The following is a 23,754-nucleotide window of genomic DNA, read 5'->3' on the forward strand; positions in this document are numbered from 1 at the left end:
CAAGTTATCAATGGAGCAAGCAAGGCAGCGTGCTGGCCCCAACCCTTTTCCCGGCTATGTTTGCTAATGCCTCTTGTGACTATGACACTGGGATTGACATCGGATATAAGCTGTTCAATCTGAGAAACTACACGCAAAGAAAAAGTCACCGAAGTGACTGTTCATGATCTTCTAGTTGCTGAAGACTGTTCCCTAAATGCAAAATCTTAGTCAGACATGCAAAACAGCATGGACCAATTTTCTCCAGCTTTTGACAATTTTGGTCTCACGATTAATATCAAGGTTTGCACCACAGAAGCCTTATGTACAGCCTACCATCATAGTAAATGGCCAAACCACCGCGGCAGTGGACACGTTCGCCTATCCAAGCAGCATACTGTCACGTGCAGTTCACGTGGATGATGAAACCAACGCAAAAATTGCTAAAGCAAGTTTCCTTTATCAGACTACTTACAAGTATGTGGGACCGTAGAGGCGTCAGTCTACAAACAAAACTAAAGCTTTTCAAAAGACAAAAGACATTGTGTCGCCGACCCTGCTGTATGTGTGCAAAACATGAATGGTGTAGAGACGCCATGCCGAGAAGATAAACCATTTTCACATGAATTGCCTGAGGAAACTGATACGGTTAAGATACTGAGGTTCTCACACGAGCAGGCATTTGATACATCCACTCTCTCCTGATGAAATCACAGGTGAGATGGACAGGCCACATCGCCAGGATGTTGCTACCAAATTAGATCTTCCACGGCAAAGTGAAGGAGGAAATGATATCTCGGAGTGTCAGAACAAGCGCTTTAAACATTCCCTGAAGTCTCATTGAAATACTTCAACACTGACCCTGAGTAGTGCGAAGATCTCACACAGGATCGGTCTAACTGCTGGAGTCTCATCCTTATTGGATCATATGATTTTTAACGAAGGAGAACTGAAGAAGCAGTGTAGAAGCATGAGCAGACAAAATCTCAGAAAAATAGCATATACTCCATTGACCATGCAAACAGAACTGGCATCTCCTGTCAAGTGTGCCATAAATAGTTCTGAGCACATATAGGCATGGTCAGCCATTCACGCACTCGTACACACCAAACCAGTCATTTTTTCATTGTCATCTTCGAACTCGATGGACGAAAAACAACGATAAGGAAATTTACGCTTTGTTAACATATTATCAAGAAACATCCATAATTATAATACATCAGCGGAATCCTTTACTTGAGAATGACTATGTCCAATCAGTTCAGAATTTATGTGCACTGAATTTATAATCTGGCAATCAAAGTGTTTAAATCCATCCATAGAAACAATCTCTCTCTCTCTCTCTCTCTCTCTCTCTCTCTCTCTCTCTCTCTCTCTCTCCTATGATTATGAGAACCCTTTACTATCAAAAGTCGAAAGTCAGGTTGTTTCAATGATGATTGGTTATGCTGAATGTTTGAGAGAAAGAGAGAGTTTGTGTGTATGGTGCATAAATACACACACACAAACTATATATATATATATATATATATATATATATATATATATATATATATATATATATATATATATATATATATATATATATATATATATATATATATATATATATATACTTAGTTTCTTTTGACGCATAATTTAGGTTTCTTTGCTCGTATGAAAATCCATTCTCAGCTAACTTGCCTCCAACCCCAACCCCCCATTGCAGATCTATAACTTTCAATGTGGATACTCCTGCTACATAAAGTATGCAGTGTTAGAAGTTGTGTATACTTCTTAAAAAGCAGAATTTTTTTCCCCATCAGGAATACATGACATTAATAACTATCAGTTCATCTATAAATCACTGCTATAACCATTAGGTGGAGGGGTCTTCCATACACTAATACATTCATGGCTGTGATTCATGCGCCTCAAATTTAAGATCTTAGAATATTGTAACGGAACATTAATTTCGTTAATTGGATCAAGATAGCGCCGAATATAGCAGACCAGAAAATTAATTTATCGTCCTACAGGCGTAAACTATTATTCAATGTTTCTGGAAAAGTTAAAAATATCTAGGAAAAAATCCTAATAACCAAAAATTCTAGTGTCTTTTTTAAAATGATTTTCATGATTTACGATTAAAAATTGTCTGCAAGGTTGAAGAAACATTTAGCCGATAATTCAGTGGAAAAAACGCATGGGTTTTCTCCCACTTTTCAAAAGTCCTATACTGTATTCAGTCGTGACCATCAGTGTCGGCAACTCTTTCTGTACCGTTGAAAGGCAGAGGATAAACAGGATAACCTTTTATAAAAAAAAATAATTTATCAAACAGAAGAACAAGAAGAAGGCCACAGTTTTATCAACCAAGGAAAGGTATAATCGTAATACATCATCTCACTCTTCGCACTGAAACATCTGGTGTTAATTAGAAAATAATGATTCATTTTATAGGTTGTATTCAGGTAAAATTAGTTTGAGTAGATATGCCAATTGCTTCAAATAAATAACTATGTAGATGATGCATTTAATTGTGTTTAGATGGTATGTACTTCTATAAAGAGTGTCTGGTATTTCCTTACTGTCCCCTTTATTTCGCAGTTAACTTCCATGATTACCAGAAATTATCAAGGAAATGCAACCTTAATGGTTACTTATATTTTCTTATATTAGGCTTAATTAATTGAATATATTATTGGTTTTATTTTACATGCTATTTAGTACTATTAAAATTCAGCTCCTCCTCCGAGAGAAAAATATTTATCTTTGGTTTACATTTATGCAGAGAACTTTGTTTCGGGTACATGATTGTACGTTACTGGTTCCTTTTAGTAACGCTGGAATATAAAGAATACAACTGACCCGTGCTGAGACAGACTCAATGAAACCATGGCCGCGGTTACTTTAGCACTAAAGGAGGTTTGTGAGCCCGAGTATCATATCTATGAAGTAGATGTTTTAGAATCAACCTTAGGAATGGCAGAATTAAACATAAATATGAAATGACACGTTTAAAGCGTATGAAGAAACGCTAAAAATTGCTGAAAATGAAAATACTAGTTGAAGAAGAATGGTCTGTTTGCTTGATGATAACGCCTATAGACAATTTATCGAGCAGATGTACATAAAATGCCGGATACGGCGTATCAGAGGCAGCATGGAAAGTAAGTCAGCCGCATCAAAAGCATAATTTGCAGTATAAAACAACAAACAATATGCAAGATATCTTCAATCCTGGACAAATCCAGTTTCTTGCACAAATGTCAGTCAAATACGGGAATAAAACAAACGAAATGAAAAGAAAATATACTGAATGGAAAAGTGTTTACTTTTCCAGCAATCTGCACCTTACACAATTAATCTATCTACACACTGCACAAGCAGTCGATCTACACCTTACAAAAGCATTATATCAACACCATACACAAGCAATCTATCTACACATTACACAAGCAATATATCTACACGTTACACAAGTAATCTATCTACACATCACACAAGCAATCGATCTACACATTACACAAACTACTCTTTGCAAGGTGTGGGTTGATTGATTGGCGGAGTCTACCTTCGTTCAGGTTGTTCGCTTTATTCGGTTCTCGCTGTCTAGGAGATGATCGCCCACGGTGTTATTAACCGGACCGAGTAAACTTATAGGAAGAATAAATAGAAATCCTAGCAGATATATAGAAAGGAACGACTCGAACCTACGTACATTAAAAATTAAAATTGAATCAATTACATAAACAATGGTGATAATACAATACATTAGGAACATTCACTTCTTTTTGGAATAAATCTTTCAACGAATTTCAAAACTCAAATATATTTATAAAAATAGCCGATCCGTTTGACTGATAGAATTAGTTCATCATACGATCGAGTGAACAATCGAAGTCATTGCCTTGTACAATTGTATAACCTGCTTATCTCTGGTTCCTCCAATTTCACTGTAGCTCTTCTCTGTCCTTTCGCCCTTTCTTTCCTTCCTTTTCCTTTTTCTCTCCAACCTTCCTACTGATTCGCCTCCCTTCGGCCCTCAAACTTTGTGTGGGTATGTGGATATGTAAGTTTGTAGATACACAGACACTTGGATATGTCAGTGCATAGATACATAAGAGGATACGTCTGGGAATACGTCTGAAGAGCTATTTTTCCTTTTTAAAATAAACAGAGAACAAGCTAAATTTTCAGTCGGTTATACAACTGGGGATAGAACATTACTCCCTTCTCGTTATCAGATCATACTATCAACATTCAACAGATACCAAAGGCTATTTAATTGGGCCAAGAATGGCAGACCAAATCAATCCTATTTTCATAAGATTAATGTACTTCCTAATGGCAAATTCATAATGTCGCATTAGACTTAACAGTTCCGTTCTAGTCTCAATTATACAAATGAATGAATGAAATTCATTCGATGCTTGAACTACGCTATTTCAGTGAATACACACATTCAAGTCTTTATCATACATGAAATCACACTGCATGGCTTAACAACGTTAATTTCAGTCAATATGTACAGTACTCAATTCTTTATCATACGTAAAATTACCTAAGATTGTTGAATTCACAAGGATTCTTGTAACTCATATCAACTAAAGTAATAACTAACCTAATTCATATACAAACAAGACGACAAATTCAAACAATTCGACAACCTTACATATAGAAGATTATTGTACGAATTCATATATATAAACTCAACACAGGTATACTTACGTCAAGAGAATTGATCTACGAAATTAAATAACTAAATTCATGCAATTCATAATATTGGTATCAACAAATTACGTGAAAATTGACGCACACACCTTTCTGCTTTCAAGCGTTTATCACTTCTGCCGCCAAAATTGTGTCCGACGACCTTCCAGACATAAGGTCCCTTGGACAAATTTTTAATGACACAATTTCTTCCAAACTGACTTTAGGAGACCCCTGAACTTTTACTCTTGCAGCAAAGCTTAGACTAATTAGATTTTTTGCTGGGGGGTGGGGGTGGGGATATTTACAGCTAGGAAATTTCGTGTGGGAAACGCGTCCTTTTTTAGCGTAACCAATCAGGATGAAATATATTTACCGCCTTTTATAACTAGGCGCCAAAATTGTAGTCAGCTTTCCCTATGTTTTCCAATAACTGTTTCTGGAATATTTCAAGTTTGACAGTTCCACTATGAAATCGAAGTTACCCCTGTCCCTACCAGTATCTCTGGCTGCTAGATAAACGATAGCTTAATTAGACATTATAAATCATTTCAGTATAGCGATTTAACAAGCGCCTGTCTCCATAAATCTAATTAACTGTTCTCTGGCCCCACATATGTGTGTGTGTGTGTGTGTGTGTGTCAGAGGCGGGGAGTGTGTGATCTCCCGCTCATTGTGCTATTTTTTTTTTTCGTTAACTAACAGATGAACACCAATGTGTTACTGCCCGGATCGAGTAAACAATTAAAACATGTGAAATTAATGGATGGAATAAAGAGTTCTGAGGAGAGAAGCAGTTATATAGAATAGAATAAGAGCCCCCGAATATAAAATATAAAACTCGAATGAATTGCATAAACAAATGTAATTGAATGGTTCACTTTCTCTTAGAAATATAGTTACAGAAAGTATGCCAAATTCAATTAGCCGTTCTGTTTGAATGATAAAACAAATTTCATCATATAATAATGTGACTGATCGAACTCACGTTGCCGGCATTTCAGCATCTCTCTCTCTCTCTCTCTCTCTCTCTCTCTCTCTCTCTCTCTCTCTCTCTCTTCCTCTCGCCTCTTCGGGACATCAACCGTCTTGGTTGTAGACTGCTATCTTTCCCGCTTTGCAGTACAGGTATGGAGCTATTTTTCTTCAAATAAAATATTATATACATAACTTAAATATGTGTCAGGTTTTTCTTTTCCGGGATCGAACAAGATACAATAGTATCTTTTCTAATTCACCAGAACTAAGTTATGATCTGTTCCCAACCTGATCTGATACACAAACAACCTACTAACATGAATGTATGTCTTTTCTAGCGGCTATTCGCATTCCTAGCTGGAGGTATGACATAACTAGACCTCTTTGATAACTATTAAGTCCCAATGTGGACAAAAAGTACCAGCCAAACAATGCCGGTCGACGATCGACAAAAGCCGATTTTCTCTGTGAAGCGAATTCACAACTTAAGTATAAAAATGAATTAATGGACCTCACTCCTTTTCCTAACTACATTACTCGTCAACTAGTGATTAATTGACTAAGATTTCCAGACACAGAGGAATCGATTCTCAGCATATATGATACAAATTATCTGAGACAGATAACTTAGTTCTCACAAATCGTATAAGATATAATTGCAATCTTTAGCTTACACATATATTAGTTCTCACAATGTGTATTAGAGTGGTGCATGTAATTCAAAGACGACATGATTTATATAACATTCACGACCGATCAAATAAGATCCTTTTTTTAACTCAAGGCAAACTTAAATATTAACTTGAGATTAATAAATTCAACAAATAATTACAAACTTGCATCAATGCATTTTGTGTGTGAAGGAGACAATACACCTGTGTCCTTCCGAGACTCGCTCCCTTTTCTACGAAGCCAAATCTCTCTCTGGTTCCGTATCTCTCAAATTATTCCATACCCACGTTCCTTGGACGATTTAATTAGCGAGAAAGATATATTTTACTTATCTCAGAGCCAACTTCCTCCTTCTAATTCCTTAACCCTTGAATTTGGTCTGGGAACACATTCACCTCCTTTAGTTTTACAATCAGGATTAACTTTCCTTACCCTTCAAAACCTTTAACACTACCATCGAAGTCACAATAATTCTCTTTGGACCACCTTTATTAATAACTATTTTGGAAAATATAATTGTATGACACCTGTTTTAAAAGACTAGAGAATTCCCAAACCTTTTACTCTGGTTTGTCTATGCTTTGTCATTTCCGGTTACATGACATTACGTTAACAATCTGTCTCACCGTTGTCGAACGGATTCGAATTCAAATTCAATTATCCTTCCCCCCCCCCCCCCCAACAAGAGAGGTCAACCATCAGAAGCTGCGAGCCTAAACCATAAGTTAATTTTATTGGTTACGTGTCACCCTGACCGCGACAGAATGTACTGCAAAAATATATGAAAGATGATAGATATTGTATTGGTGCAAACGTACTCTTGGACTGAGAAAGTGAAAACAAAAAGGCAGATGAACTATAGGAGGACCTTAAATAACAAAATACGAAACCGAATATATACAAAGGAAAACATCGAATACTTTTCCACTTGCTCAGACAAAAGAGCATCCAAGTGGAATGGTTTAGAACAACTTAAATACTAGAATGTGCAAGTATTTCATTCAACATGAAATCCGAAAACATTCTATTCGGTTTGCCTGAGCACAGGTACACATGAGATGCCTAAATTTAAAATCATCGAAACAGTATAAGATTTCAAACCACAAAAAAAACTTTTAGATGTTTAAAGACGAAATATTTAAAGTAAGGCAAGCAATATTAGAAGATCCTGTCCATTGAAAATGGAAAACTTGAACAGAAAGGATATTGAGACCCTGCTTACAAACAAGTATTGTGACATAAACAAAGTTGAAAATATTTTGAAGACGAAAAGAATAAACGATTAAAGTATGTACCCGTAAATGGAAAGGATATGATGAAGCTTAAGTGTCTGGGACTTTCTGAACATATTATGCCATTAAGTGTTCAGTGATAACGGAAGAATACTACATTAATAAAAGTATTAGGGAAAATAAAACCTTTAAGTGTGTGAGTGCGTGCGTGTGTGTGTGTGTGTGTGTGTGTGTGTGTTCCTCTTCTTTTATTTTAAGATTATGAGTGCCTGGAATATGACAGATATATAAAAATTAAAGCCTAATGCACGCAACAGAATGACGGAAGAAAGAAATTATTTGCAAAACATCACACGAGATAACAAAACTGAACTCAGAAAACCGCGAGTACCTATAACACTGCAGCCCGTATCCTTGCAGGGTAATCAATGAAATTGCGGACGAAAAGAGACAGCATTAAAAAATATGAAGTAGTTTCTTAAAACGTCTATACAAATAATTTAAAACTCTACATGCATGTCTATGAGATTCTGAATATAATAAAATGTAATGAAATACAAATTTAATTCAAGGACGATAACTGCACTAGGAGCAATTGCTGTCAACTACGCGAATTTTTTTTTTTTTTTTTTTAAGATCAAGCGTTTACCGTGTTAAACTTCAATGCATTGATAAAACGTTCTGTTTCGAATAATTACAGGAAAATGATTTAAACTCTGTTGAAGTGAGAGGATATTTTTAAAAACACGAAATGGTTAAAGTAAATTCAAATACATATTTAAAGGCGTATAAGGAAATCATCCGAATTAAACTTGCACACATTTAGATGCTTTTGGCAATAAGTACTGACATACTGTAACAGTCGGCTGGTAACATTTAGATGCAACGATTTAGTTACTTTTTTCCCTCCCGAAATAATAATACTTAAACAAAGCTCTTTTTTCCTCACTGAACAGGGGGCATATGGAATTTAACCCATCATCTGAAACACAACCAGCCTACCGAGATGAATAAGTTTAACATACAAAGAACTGCAAGCAATCGCCTATGTATATGCTAAATCTATGAGTTGGCCAGCAGACGAATGATGTACCGAATCAATGCTTTATTGGGAGAAACAAAATGCTTGTTAAGATTGATTTGTTTGTAGTGTTGAAACTTCAATTAAATACATTAATTTATCTTCCGAATTTATCTCCACTTATTCAGATGGCTTGTTATTTAATTTCTGAGATACTTTTAGAACAAAACAAATATTGTAAAAACCGAATTATACAGTTTTGAATACATAACTGTTTCGATGAAAAATTTGGAAACATGGTCTCTCGTACAGGCATATTGTTTCAATGTCATTAATACTCTCTGAGGTATACAGGGATATACAGTCGAATGCCTGAGCTAAATATCGGTGCCAAATTTATTAAGCTACGCAAGTCGTAGCTTGAAATATAAGCGTTTATTCATAAATAGGTCGCGCGAACAAGGAGAGAAGTGTCCTCCCCTGTAGTTATTATATAGTACATGTATGACAGGTCAGTTGTAAGCAACGATGCAAGCTCCTGTGATTGTTCTTACCTGTCAGAATATTACCCTTCAGAATAAAATTCTTCTTTGCACGACAATTTACTCACTAAACCAAAGACAAGCGACCGAATTCATGTATAGGTATAGACTTTCTTCATAATTACAGTGGATTCTACAGAAATTCCTCTAAATGTAAATTAATTTGAAAAAGTACGAAGATAAATTGAAACTGCCAGTTACTTGAGCCAATGCGAGAAGTACAAATGCGACAACGTGTCTACGATCGTTGGATGACTTTTTTGTTGTAGCGCCTTTTACTACTTCTGATGACCTTTTGCTTTCAACAAAATATATAAGCGAAATATATCCTCAACATTTTAGACTGCTACATTTAGAAGAACCTTAACAAGATTTTCAAGAAATGTAGTCTGAGTCAAATTCAAGTTTAAGTGTGATATGTATTGAATTTGCATGCAATAGATAAATTGTTGCATACATCTAATGGTTTGCTTTATGAAAAATATATGTTTTTAATAATCTGCATGGTATCTAATTAAAACAGCTATATTCTCAATTGTCTTTTAACTAAAATGTATTGAATACGAGCATAGAGTCTAATAAGGGAATTAATCTGATTATAGACTTCTTTAATGCACTTCTCATTTTCTGAATAACTTAATTTGAATTTTGACACGTTTGAAAATTGTAGACGGCTCTATTTATTGTAATATGAATTCAGACATTATTTTTCGATAGATAGATAGATAGATAGATAGGCAGGCAGACAAACAAACGTGTATAAAATAAACAGAGCGAGAGAGAGGGAGAGATATATTAATTTGAACTGGTTTTAATTTTTTCAGAGTGAGATAGAGGGAGAGAGATATTTATTTGAACTGGTTTAAATTTGTAATTGGTTGAATTCTATCGAGACATCAGGCCAATTAAACACAATGTTACTATAGGTGAAATAATTATAGGTAATAAGGTATTCTTTTATTTAAAGGTGTTAATTGGTTGTTTGTGGTCAGAGATGATGAATGTTGATTACTATGCATCGCAGAAATAAACAAAACAATTAATATTTTAGATTTTAAAGAAGAGAAACAAGATCATGTTTGAAAAAAAATTTAGGCAAGCATTTGCATTCATTGTTATTGATAATTACCCTCATCAATGAAAATATTGCTGAACTAGCAAACTCTTGACACGCTCAGAAATCTTGGTTTTAAATATTTGTGAAAGTCACTAAAGTTTTTGATTAAAGCTTTGATTGTTCATAAATGTTTCATGAAAATCGTAATCTACAGAAGAAAACAATACTTAAATAACTAGCCGGATTATAACCATGACGTTTTACCAGTTTTGTTTATTTGAAGTTTGAGAAATTGTCTACATCATGCATTCTCTGACAAATTAAATGAGACATTCAAAAACATAAATTTACATGATGCAACAGACCTGAAGTCTGGCCTCATGGGCACTGTTTACTATTATATGTTCAGACATGTGGTCTTCTGATAGATCTTTTATCTAATTATTTTGTCCTGGACAGTTTGGCCTCAAATGTACATTGACTATCTGCAGTTATTTTTCCTACTTTGACCACATTGCTGTAGCTGTTGTTGAAGAGAACCGATGTATAACTATTCTTACAGGACACACTGTACTAATGACATGGAAAAATGGGAGCCAGTCTGGAAATGGGTGACATAAAATAGAGTATATATGGGTTTCGCTGGCCATGACTGGTTAATAATGTAAGTTATGTTTTAGGAAAAATAATCTTTTGAGAGTTTATCCTAGTTGTAAGTGAAAAAATAGAGACATTGTTTTATTGATGGAATTTCAGTCCTTTAACAGTAATGAGTTTGGAACACTCATTACTAAAATTAGCACCTGACTCTTTGGTGCGGACTTGAAAGCACATGTTTCAAACACATGCAGGTCCTGAAAATGCCGCGGCTCATATCCTTTCCTCAACACAGAAGCTGACATCCATGTTTCATATATACTGATGAATACAGGTTTGATCATAAGCTCTCAAAACTTTTAAGTTATTGAATTTTTAATATCATAGTGTTTGCGTATGTTTACTATAGGAACTGAATTAGTACCGTGAATCCTACAGGTCTACGCGATTACATGTAACACAAATTTCGAGACACGTAATGCATATGTAAATACACAAAGACGGAATTTACTCGCTTTGTTATATTAGGCGTAAGACTTTAAATTGTATCTGAAAAGTTTTGTAAACAAGTAAATTTTATACTATGTCATTTGAACAAAGAAAATATTTGACGTGAAGATCTTTGAAGGGTTTGTCCCGATATTGTGTTACCTCCAGAAGGAGGGTACATATATTTATTTTCGATAAACAGATTTCTGTAAGTGCAATTTCGTAAGAAAATCCTCCTTTGTAAAGATTTCTTCTTAAGCAACCTCCCGATCAGTTGTCAGCCGGGTTTTTATGAAACAAGCGGTGGATTGACAGGTGTTCCGTATTTATCTTTAAGGATTATATTTGATAAGTCTTACGGTAATATTAGCAGAGTAATCACTTGGCACCTTCCTGTTCGCACACGCATGCGCGTATGCGGCTACAATGATTGAGATGCTGCTCCGTTACAGGCGAAACAGGTTGGCTATATGTATAAAGGGTTGACCCACGCACTGAGTGTTATTTGGGTTGTGTTTGTAAATACTGAGGCGAGATGTATCAACGAAGATTATTTTATCTCAGTACGCTGACTGTGAGCAAATACGTATTAATGTTGTAACACGAATTATTTATTACATACACATTCTTCATCTTGGCAAATCAAATCTTGTCACACTACCCGACGCGCTTATCGGTATTAGCTCCATTTAACCTAACCATCTGGGCTTTTAGCTTAAATCAAGAGGACTTCAAGCAGGTATCCACATACAAATAAAATAAAATAAAATCGTGATTTTTTTAAACTGAATAATTTGTTCATTTTTTATAATGCAATCAATAATATCTGATTACTAGTTTTATTATTCTTGTTGTTATTCGCAATATTATTGTAGTTATTGTTAACAAAGAGACAATGAATTATACGGAATATAATGTACATCACTACATAATGAGAAACAGATGGCGCTCTTGCTCCTCTTTCTGTTGCATTCGAAACGTCCTCGTTTTATTTCTATCGCGTAGTAGAAAACAAAGGTTCGATCTAAACAATGAAAATTTTGAACTGCCTTCAAGCCTGTGAGTATTATTACATGCTAACTTCATAACATCAGAATGAATAAATGACGAGTCATCACTAACAGCAACGCAAACAGAAGTTGCATACCAATGAACTTTACTGATTGCTTCAAATTTTCATGACAGTTGCAGAATAAAATTAAATACTACATGTTCTGTTAGTTCATTGAAACGTTAAGTGTTATTTTCAAGGCTTATCACGTTATGAGACTGCTCTTCTCGCGTCTAGCCGGATGTTCGTCCGTCAAAAACTTACCAATTTGGGAAGCATTACTTCGATTACCTCCAATTCTCTTTCAGAGAGTCGAAGTTATTCGACTCGCTTCGGGAAGAGAAGATGATATTCCGAATGCTTAAGTGCGTCATTTGATCACCAAATTTCAAACCAATAATGCTCGATATCCATAATCTTGAAATATTGCTTCTATTCAAGCCATAGTCATGATAAATTTTCTAAATTCCAGGTTTTATTTTGTGTTTCGTGTTTATTTAATTTATCTGTTTTATAATTTCCATTGACTCAGTCTCAAAGAGAATCGATAGTTCTTTTGCTAGTATAAACAAAACAAGCAAACAAATAGAAAATAATCTTACAAGACGGAAATATAGTGTCCATGTTGTATTATTACCTCCCTAAAACATAATAGGACCATGTTCAACGAGAGGCGTACTGGTTTGTGTGATCCACGTACAAAGTAAAATGATGCTATATGCTCCTCCTAAAAGGTATACATCAATGTAATATTCCTAAAGGGTATGCATCAATGTAGTATTCCTAAAGGGTATAAATCAATGTAGTATCCCTAAAGGGTATACATCAATGTAGTATTCCTAAAGGGTATACATCAATGTAGTATTCCTAATGGGTATACATCAATGTAGTATTCCTAAAAGGTATACATCAATATAGTATTCCTAAAAGGTATACATCAATGTAGTATTCCTAAAGGGTATACATCAATATAGTATTCCTAATGGGTATACATCAATGTAGTATTCCTAATGGGTATACATCAATATAGTATTCCTAATGGTTATACATCAATGTAGTATCCCTAAAGGGTATACATCAATGTAGTATTCCTAAAGGGTATACATCGACGTTGTATTCCTAAAGGGTATACATCGACGTTGTATTCCTAAGAGGTATACATCAATGTAGAATTCCTAAAAGGTATACATCAATGTAGTATTCCTAATCGGTATACATCAAGGCAGTATTCTTAAAGGGTATATATCAATGTAGTATTCCTAAAAGGTATACATCAATGTAGTATTCCTAATGGGTATACATCAATGTAGTATTCCTAAAGGGTATACATCAACGAATTATTCCTAAAGGGTATACATCAATGTAGTATTCCTAAAGGGTATACATCAGTGTAGTATTCCTAAAGGGTATACATCAGTATAGTATTCCTAATGATTATAAAGCAATATAGTATTCCTAATGGGTATACATCAATATAGTATTCCTAATGGTTATACATCAATGTAGTATCCCTAAAGGGTATACATCAATGTAGTATTCCTAAAGGGTATACATCGACGTTGTATTCCTAAAGGGTATACATCGACGTTGTATTCCTAAGAGGTATACATCAATGTAGAATTCCTAAAAGGTATACATCAATGTAGTATTCCTAATCGGTATACATCAAGGCAGTATTCTTAAAGGGTATATATCGACGTTGTATTCCTAAAGGTATGCATCAATGTAGAATTCCTTAAAGGTGTACATCAATGTAGAATTCCTAAAAGGTATACATCAATGTAGTATTCCTAACGGTATACATCAATGTAGTATTCCTAAAGGTATACATCAATGTAGTATTCCTAATCGGTATACATCAAGATAGTATTCATAAAGGGTATATATCGACGTTGTATTCCTAAAGCTATACATCAATGTAGAATTCCTAAAAGGTATACATCAATGTAGAATTCCTAAAAGGTATACATCAATGTGGTATTCCTAACGGTATACATCAATGTAGTATTACTAAAGGTATATATCAATGTAGAATTCCTAAAAGGTATACATCGATGTATAATTCCTAAAAGATATACATCAATGTAGTATTCCTAAAAGGTATACATCAATTTAGAATTCCTAAAAGGTATACATCAATGTAGAATTCCTAAAAGGTATACATCGATGTAGTATTCCTAACGGTATATATCAATGTAGTATTCCTAAAGAGTATACATCATGTGGTATTCCTAAATGGCATACATCAATGTAGTATTCCTAAAAGATATAATCGAGGAAGCATTCCTAATGGGTATACATCTACGTAGCAATTTTCAAAAGGTATAGATGGACGTAGTATTCCTAATGGGTATACATCAGCATAGCAATGTTTTAAAAGGTATAAATCAACGTAGCATTTCTAAAAGGGTGCACAGCATCGTAATATTCCTAAAGGGTATACATCAACGTATTATTCCCAAAAGGTATACATCAAAACAATATTCCTAAAGGGTATGCATCAATGTAGAATTCCTACAAGGTATACATCAACGTAGTATTCCTAAAAGGTATACATCAACGTATTATTCCTAATGGGTATAAATCAAGGCTGCATTCAAAACAGGTATACATCCAAGCAATATTCCTAAAGAGTATACTTCAAAGCAATATTCCTCATGGGTATACATCAACGTAGTATTCCTAAAAGGTATACATCAACGTAGGCAGTTTTAAAGGGTATACATCAATGTAATATTCCTAATGGGTATACATCAAGACCGTATTCCTAAAAGGTATGCATCAAAGGTATATTCATAAAGGGTATACATCAAAACAATATTCCTAACGGGTATACATCAACGTAGTATTCCTGAAAGGTATACATCCACGTAGGCAGTTTTAAAGGGTATACATCAACGTAGTATTCCTAAAAGGTATACATCAACGTAGGCAGTTTTAAAGGGTATACGTCAACGTAGTATTCCTAAAAGGTCTACATCAAAGTAGTATTTCTAAAAGGCATACATCAACGTAGCCATATTTAAAGGGTGTACATCAACGTAGTATTCCTAAAGGGTATTCATCAACATAGCCATTTTTAAAAGGTATACATCAACGTAGTATTCCTAAAGGGTATTCATCAACATAGCCATTTTTAAAAGGTGTACATCAACGTAGTATTCCTAAAAGGTCTACATCAAAGTAGTATTCCTAAAAGGTATACATCAACGTAGCCATTTTTAAAAGGCATACATCAACGTAGTATTCCTAAAGGGTATTCATCAACATAGCCATTTTTAAAAGGTATACATCAACGTAGTATTCCTAAAGGGTATACATCAACGTAGCCATTTGTAAAAGGTATATATCAAAGCAATATTCCTAAAGGGTATACATCAAAGCAATATTCATGAAGGATATACATCAAGGTTATATTCTTAAATGGTATACATCAACGTAGCTATTTATGAAAGGTATACATCAACGTAGTATTCCTAATGGGTATACATCAAGTTAGTATTCCTAAAAGGTATACATCAAAGCAGTATTTCTAAAAGGTATACATCAATGTAGTATTGCTAAAAGGTATACATTAAACCAATATTCCTAATGGGTATACATCAAACCAATATTCCTAATGGGTATACATCAAGGTAGTATTCCTAAAAGGTATACATCAACGTAGTATTCCTAATGGGTATACATCAAGGTAGTATTCCTAAAAGGTATACATCGAAGCTGTATTTCTAAAAGGTATACATCAAACCGATATTCCTAAAGAGTGTACATCAAAGCTTTATTCCTAAAGGTATACATCAACGTAGTATTCCTAAAGGGGTAAAAATCAACTTAGCCATTTTTAAAGGGTATACATAAACGTAGTATTTGTTAAAGGTATACATTAAAATATTATTCCTAAAAGATATTATACATCAACGTATTATTCCATAGAGGTATGCATTAAAATATTATTCCTTAAAGGTATACATCAAAATAGTACTCCTAAAGGGTATACGTCAAGGTAGTATTCCCAAAAGGTATACATCACTTGAATATTCCTAAAAGGTATAAATCAATACGTAGTATAACACATGCGTTTACAAATTTTAAATAAAAAGTATTAATTGTTGTTCTAACATTTAACATTCAATTAGGTTGTTTTTTCAACGTCATTCCTGATTGCTGAGTAGTATACACCTTAACTGTCATCACAAAACTTCCAGACGAAAATGTATCGATCACTATAGAAGTTTACAATGGCAGACAGGTACTAAATTGGGTCAAGTAAAGCGGACGTAGGATGTAATCACGATAAGTGCAGGGGGTGGTTCAATGATTCTTCATTCAATACGTGGCGCTTTCTTTGTGACATCATAGGGTGCGACACTCAATCTGGTTTACACTTGATCTCACCTCTTGGCTGACCTCGTACAGATACGTAACGTACATTAATATTGACATTGAACGTGTGTATATTCGAACAGGGACATTTAGTAACTAATCTCCATTTAAATATATGAATAATCAAGTTATCAAAAATGACACCTATAGCTAACATTAAGCATTCAACATCTACTCCATGTAATTTCTGAGGTAAACGTTTGAAGGCGACGCAGGAACGAAGAAATTCATTTAATGATTTTCTCCTTTTGATGGTGTAATTGAATGCCATAGTGGCAACAAGGTTAAATACACGCCCAGGTTTGATAGACAACAAGAGAATGGTTTAAGCTATCTTTGCAACAATAAAAGTTAAGATTTAGTACCAATTACTGTACGTGTGTAACCTCGCGAGAGGGGCATGTAGGCAACATGCGATTTTACGAAAACGAGAGCGTAATAGAAAAGAAAGAGAAACAAAATCATAACCATGATATGAAATGACTGTGCACAGAAAGCAATCTAACGTTAAGATTCAACTTGTCTGTTGCCGATGGTCCTTATTAAGTACAATTTTTGTTAATGCTTTTGTAACTCTACTCGTCGGTACCATATTTTGAAATTTGTAGTATGATAAATCTTGGCATACTCCTCCAATCCAGTTTAAAAAGATGCAGTGGCCGCTTTGTTTTCCAATAAAACCGATTAGGACATCATATTTTGTGAGACATTTATTAAATAATGGGAAGATAAATATCCATGAACTTTGTTTTCCAAATTTCTGTTCAATTTCGAAATATTTTTGTTGACATCACTGAAGGTAACCAACAATTTGCATTACGTTTCCTAAAATAGGTGCGTAATTTGGTTTGTCGGCCGGATAAGTTTGGAACGCGATTATGGAAAAAAGGAGAGAAAAGAAAGAAGAGTATTTTAGTGGGTAGAAAATAGAAAAACTGTGATAAAGGCTCTTTCCTCCATTGGTGTAAATTTCAAATATTGTACGTGTGTAACAGCCAATAATTCTTGACATTACTTTTAGGAGCGTCTTATCATAGCACTGTGAATGACTACATCTGAATGTGATGTTATGTTGCTTACTTACCGCAACGTTGCCAGGATTAATAATCTCCTCTTGACGAAAACAATTGCTGGAGTGGCTGGCTTGACAATGGATTCAGGGAGATGAATCTATCTGAAATTTACCAGGCGGTTTAGGAATGTGATATCCTCCTATTTCTTCGAACCTACAATCGAAATTTCGGATAATATGTACCTGAACTGAGAATGTAGGTTCACCTGCTAAATGTTGATGATCCTTAGCTAGAAATACGATAAATGTACGAACGTTCTGAGTTTCACAAGAATTTAAGATTTTTTCATAGGAAAACGTCCGCCTACCTACTTTATTGATATACATGTGTCTCAATGAGAGAGAGAGAGAGAGAGAGAGAGAGAGAGAGAGAGAGATTTGTATATATCAGATAATTATTCTCCAAGACATTTATATGATGCCACATCTTCCCGCTAGGTGTGCACTTCGTATTTTTTTTTTTTTTTACAGAAATAGTTTGCATCGACGAATAAAGAAGGATACAAGCACGGGCATTGCAGAGAGTTGTCCGTGAATATGGTCCATTTGTAATGTATGCCCCTGTCGTAGATTACAGCGATGACATTATGTAGCAAGAACGTTACACAGTGTTTGTCACAGGCTGCGACACCAGTGCAAAACTGTAATCAAAGTAAATATTATTTCGCTTCAAAAGGGAGAGCGTGATTTAAATTCAAAAATTCTACAGTATCAACAATCGATCTAAAATCAGCGTAATAATACAGTAAAACGACACAATTATTCTATATTCATTTTTGGTACCTAGCTGGGAACGTTAATGGAATAATCGAGAGTAAAATGAGATGGTTTTGTGTGTTGGCTAGAGTTCGTTATTAAAAAACTGAAATTACACAATGTGCCATCTTTATTTGGAGGGTAGAAGTACTAGTTGGCATTTTTCTTCAAGCCAATAGTTACCTATTAACCGGTTTTTATAATGGAATTGATCAACCAGTTACCCGCTAAAACCGCTGAATCTGCAATTTCATTATTAACTATTCATTAAATTGACTATTGAAAGATTACACGCTTGTCGTTCAGGTTTGGAAAAGACTTGTTTTAGACTTATTTCAAATCTGATTTAAACAATTCACTGCATTACCTAAAGATCTTAAAACTACAGTTATCATTATTACCTAAAGATCTCACGAACTACAGTTTTTATTCCGTCTTATATTTAGATCAATCAAAATGGACTCAAATATACTGAAAAAAGCACAACTGAATTGCATAGATAAATAGATTAGAGACTCCATTTTAAATGCAAAACTTGCATTCATATGTTTTAAATAATGCCATGTGGTTTAATGATTGTACAAAAATCTAACTGGCCTTTAAATCAGACCAAGCATCAACTTCAACATAATTTATGGGAAGTTTTCCTGAAAACATTATGTGTAAACCAAATGTCTCTCCGTTTGTATCTATCTGCTGATTTTAATGATCTCTTTGTAAAAGCTATATAATCAGGAAACGATAGTTTACCGGAGAATGGTAAAATTCGACGAGCACCGATTTATCAAGCAGTGCATTTATAAGATGATCCAAGACGTTGAAGTGCATTCTACCTTAATTAACAATTTTGTAGTAAACTTAACATTTATCAATTTGTTATTAACTCGCAATATATTCATACTCTCTATCAATTTCACGAACGTTTCCCATACCTTATGTAGAAATTTAAACTTGGTCGAATTTAAAGTCATTTCAATTTTTTACCAATCACTTAAAATTATGAAGTAATTAAAGTATTACAATTAAAATTTAGTCCTATGTATCTAATTAATTTATTAATTTTTATTGTCGTAAAATGAGTTGTTTTGCTGGACCAGAAAGAAAGTAATTTAATGCATTTAACTCATTTTTATTTTCCTCACTAATCTCTACAGATAATTTCACTACTTTCATGAGAAACTTTTTTTGTCACACGTCCAAAGATGATTCAGCAGATATTGCTTTTGGGTCATTACATCCCAAACTTTCACATGCATATGGAATAACTATTATAAAAATCTCATTTTTGTGTGTTTCTACTCCGTGAAATAGTTTAAGAGTGTGTGTGTGTGTGTGTGTGTGTGTGCGCGCGTGCGCGCGCGTCAGAGAGAGTGTGTGTGTGTGTCTGTGTTCCTCATTACGTCAGCGTGTAGGCATGAAATAGTAAACACAGATCATAGGACCAATATAATACCGACATACCTAATGTTTAATTAATAATAATAATAATAATAATAATAATAATAATAATAATAATAATAATGATAATAATAATAATAATAATAATAATAATAATAATAATAATAATAATAAACAACTTTATTTAACGAAGATACCACATTTAGTCGTGGCAAACCCATCTGCCATGCAATCCTCAACTTTTGTAACCGATTATATTATTTTTAAGAAATAATAGAAATATAAATTTAAAAAAAAAAATGTCACTTACACACATTCAGGTACCGTCGCACACGTACTCAGAAAGTTTTAAAATAAATTGATATGCGTGACTACATTGGTCAACAGATTCATACATAAACTATTTACTATACAGAGGCTTATGTTTACCGAGGAATAACAAATATTATTTTCTTCGCTAACTTTACAAACTTCGATAATGTTTTAAAAGAAGACGGTAATGAATCAGTGATTTGTAGGTATAAAAGCTCTTGTTAAGAGAGCTATATTTAATAAGAAGGTTTAATATATCTGTAATGGTGCAAACTGTTTTAGATATTTTCGCAGTATATTATGTTGTGGTCAGCGTGACACGCAACCATTCAGATTGACGTAAGTGCTAGGCTCGCCATAAACTGGTAGCAATAGTTAACCTCTTTTCTTTGGGAGCAGGATTGGATTTTAATTAGGATCGGCTAGGATAACTGTCCGACAGATACGATAAAATGTGGTCAAGTGGAAGAAATGATAAATTAGAGACAAGCCAATGATAACATTTAGGAAATTCTGGGATATTTGAAACAGACGTCATAAAATGATATTTTCCAGAATAGTTAATAATAAAAGAGGACTAGAAGGAATTATTCAGACTTTGATGGCACTGTTAAAAATTTGGAGGTTAGATAAAGTTAATTCTGACTGGCTAAGCTAAACGAGGGGTGTATTTCCCCAGACGAAATTCAAGGTTTTAAGTAATTTCCTTTACGAAAATTGTTGTGTGGAAAGGGAAGAAGGCTCCAAAATCAGAAAAAATAAAAAATTGTCCAGGGGACGAGTGTCGGGAAGGTTAAGGGACACGGAAAGAGATATTCGGCTTCATAGAAAAGGTAAGGAGTCTCAGAAAAGCACAAGGTATTGTCTCAGCCAAAAGAATATTTTCATTGATGTAGTTTTTTTAATTATTTGTTAAATTTGTTCTGAAGTTATTCGTGCATTCATTGTCTCGAATGTTGTACGATTCATGTTTTGCAAGAATTCATACAATGTTTCATTGGTATGAATGTGTTCGGGTTTAGTGGTTTATATGTAATATAAATCACATGTTGCAGGAATTTCATGCATTACTTTGATACAAATTGTGAGAATTAATGTATCTGTCTTAAAGTATATGCAGCATATATGCTGAGTATTGATTTTACTATGTCTATGCCAAGGAATCGCTATTTAGCAAGTAACGTAATTAAAGACATTATTAAGTCCATTATTTCATGTGTGTAATTAAGTTATAAATGTTCTTAACCGAAAAAATCGAAGTGTATCGACCGACATAGTTCATCTTGTAATTTGCAGCCCACGGTGGATGCAATAGTTATCAAAACCATCTAGTTATGTTATGGTCCCAGTGAAGGATGCGAGTAGCCACTAAAGAGACATTCAATCTTTGCTAATAGGATTGCGTATCAGTATCTGGTTGCGAATTGACCATAACTTTCGTCTGTTGAATTGCGATCAGATTATATGTGACGTAACAAGTCTGGAAATATTGTTCGACGCCAAAACAGTAAAACCTGACAATACTTAGGTTGCGTGTTATTTATTTGAAGGAAGAAAAATAATCCATACCTTTCCACCCCGTAGGTTAGAGAGAGAGAGAGAGAGAGAGAGAGAGAGAGAGAGAGAGAGAGAGAGAGAGAGAGAGAGAAAAGCAATGATGACCTGTCACCAACAGTGATTTGGGAAGGACCGAATACAATCGGGTTATGTTGACATGCCGGCAATTTGAGTTGGATCAGTCACTCGATTATATGATAAAATTTGTATATCGGTTTAACTGAACGGGTGACTACATTAGCATAAATTTTGAAATTCAATTTATTAGAGAAAGTGAATCATTCAGATATCATGTTCGGTTTCATTTTGCCTATGTAATTGATTAAATTGTTATATTTTACATACCGAGGCTAGTGTCGTTCTATTCTAGATCTTTGCTCAGATCTCTGTAACTCCATCCGTTTATTTCATATTTTATTGTATTGTTTGCTCGATTCGGGCAGTAACATCGTGGTCGATAATCTCCTAGATAACGTTAGCCAAAGCATCGTATGTGTGGGGGATTATATCATATATCAAACCACGCCCTAACATTATCATCTTGAAAGCACGACATAAAAAGAAGTTAGCACCGGATGATAGCATTCAACTGATATCTTTTTTTCACGGTAAATATAGACAGACTCGGTAGCATGTAATGGTTTGTTCGCAGCATTCAGTGTAGACGTAATTTGACAACATCATGGCTTTCGAAACCAAATGGCTAATATCAGTGCATGTTGCCATAGCTTATTCTGTTGAGTCATTTTCAGCCATACGGTGAAACCATTATTTTAATTTTTTTATTTTTGATACTTTTTATTTGAATCATTCCTCTAATTTCCTCATTACATAATGTATTTGTGGAACTAACAAATCAGACTGAGTCAAAACTAGTATCGTTTTAAATGATGAAGTTAGAACTGTTGGGGTCCATTTCGAGTGGCTTTCGCCCTTGACAAGCAAAGGTATCCCAATACTCAAAGCGAGTATTGCATTATTTTGCATGAGTAAGCAAGATGCTTTGGTTTCTATTCTGGCGTTCGAATACGATGTTGCTAAAGTTATCAAAATTAACTTTTTTTAATGTGGATGATAGCATTAACGAAATAAAAAGGCCAATTTGCAGGCCATAATATAGGATAGCCATTATCATATCCACGTCAGCGTTTAGTAGCACAACTGATTAAGTTTACAGTCCCAAACGAAAGGGTGAGAGTGACTAAATGACTAAATATTTCAGAAACTTCTTAGATGAACTTTGACAAAATTATGTTCAGGTTGAAATCTCTGAGCTTTAAAATGTTAATAAGAAGGGGGACGAGAATTTCCAAATTACAACGTTTAATTAAATGTTCACAAAAGTTAAAGAAATACGTGTGAAATCTGGATTGACAGCTCATTTTGGCGAGAAGATAAGTTTTGACAGAAGATATAGAAATGCTTAGTAAAAACTGAAATAATGATTGCAATCCAATATTACCACAACAAAATGAAAGAAATTGTTTTCGGCATGTTACGATATAATGTACAACACCTATGGTGATATTAATAAATTATGCAGTCGAGAGAAAAGTGAACTTGTACGGAAAACACGGAATTTATGAGCTTAATATGGCGAATGGGAATGCATCAAACAGATTTTTCGTTATCCGGAAAAGCCGTGCTGTTTTCACGCCCCATTTCTTGCATTCAATTTACATACTGTGGAGAAATATAAAATAGTTTAGAAATTAAGCTACCACAACACCTGCGACAACATGCAGTTCGATAAGACATTCTCAACACTTCAATAATTGTGTTGTGAAATATTGTTTGAAAACATTGTTAAACTTCCTATAATTAGATTTAATATTTGACCTGTTTCAACAATTACAAAAGTATACTGTTTGTATCAACGTACTGCAGCGCGTTACGTGCACTATTTTATCAGGCGTGAGCGTTCAACTTTTAGCTGTGAGATTTAATGAGAACATTTCTATTT

The 23,754-nt window shown here is 34.2% G+C and overlaps 1 protein-coding gene and 1 long non-coding RNA gene across 2 annotated transcripts in view; one reads left to right on the top strand and one right to left on the bottom strand.

Moving 5' to 3' along the window:
• LOC149806955 (uncharacterized) overlaps positions 1-17,848 on the bottom strand; it is a 114,793-nt gene extending 96,945 nt beyond the window's left edge. The window contains exon 1 of the long non-coding RNA XR_016421400.1: positions 17,781-17,848. This is a non-coding gene — a long non-coding RNA (uncharacterized LOC149806955). The remainder of the gene's footprint in view (positions 1-17,780) is intronic.
• The window catches only part of LOC149806956 (peroxidasin-like), a 116,818-nt gene that overhangs the window by 4,638 nt on the left and 88,426 nt on the right, over positions 1-23,754 (top strand). The gene's annotated exons all lie outside the window — the stretch shown is intronic.

Source organism: Sinohyriopsis cumingii, chromosome 1 (genome assembly GCF_028554795.1).
Source record: "Sinohyriopsis cumingii isolate HCF-2022 chromosome 1, ASM2855479v2, whole genome shotgun sequence".
Lineage (NCBI taxonomy): Eukaryota > Metazoa > Mollusca > Bivalvia > Unionida > Unionidae > Sinohyriopsis > Sinohyriopsis cumingii.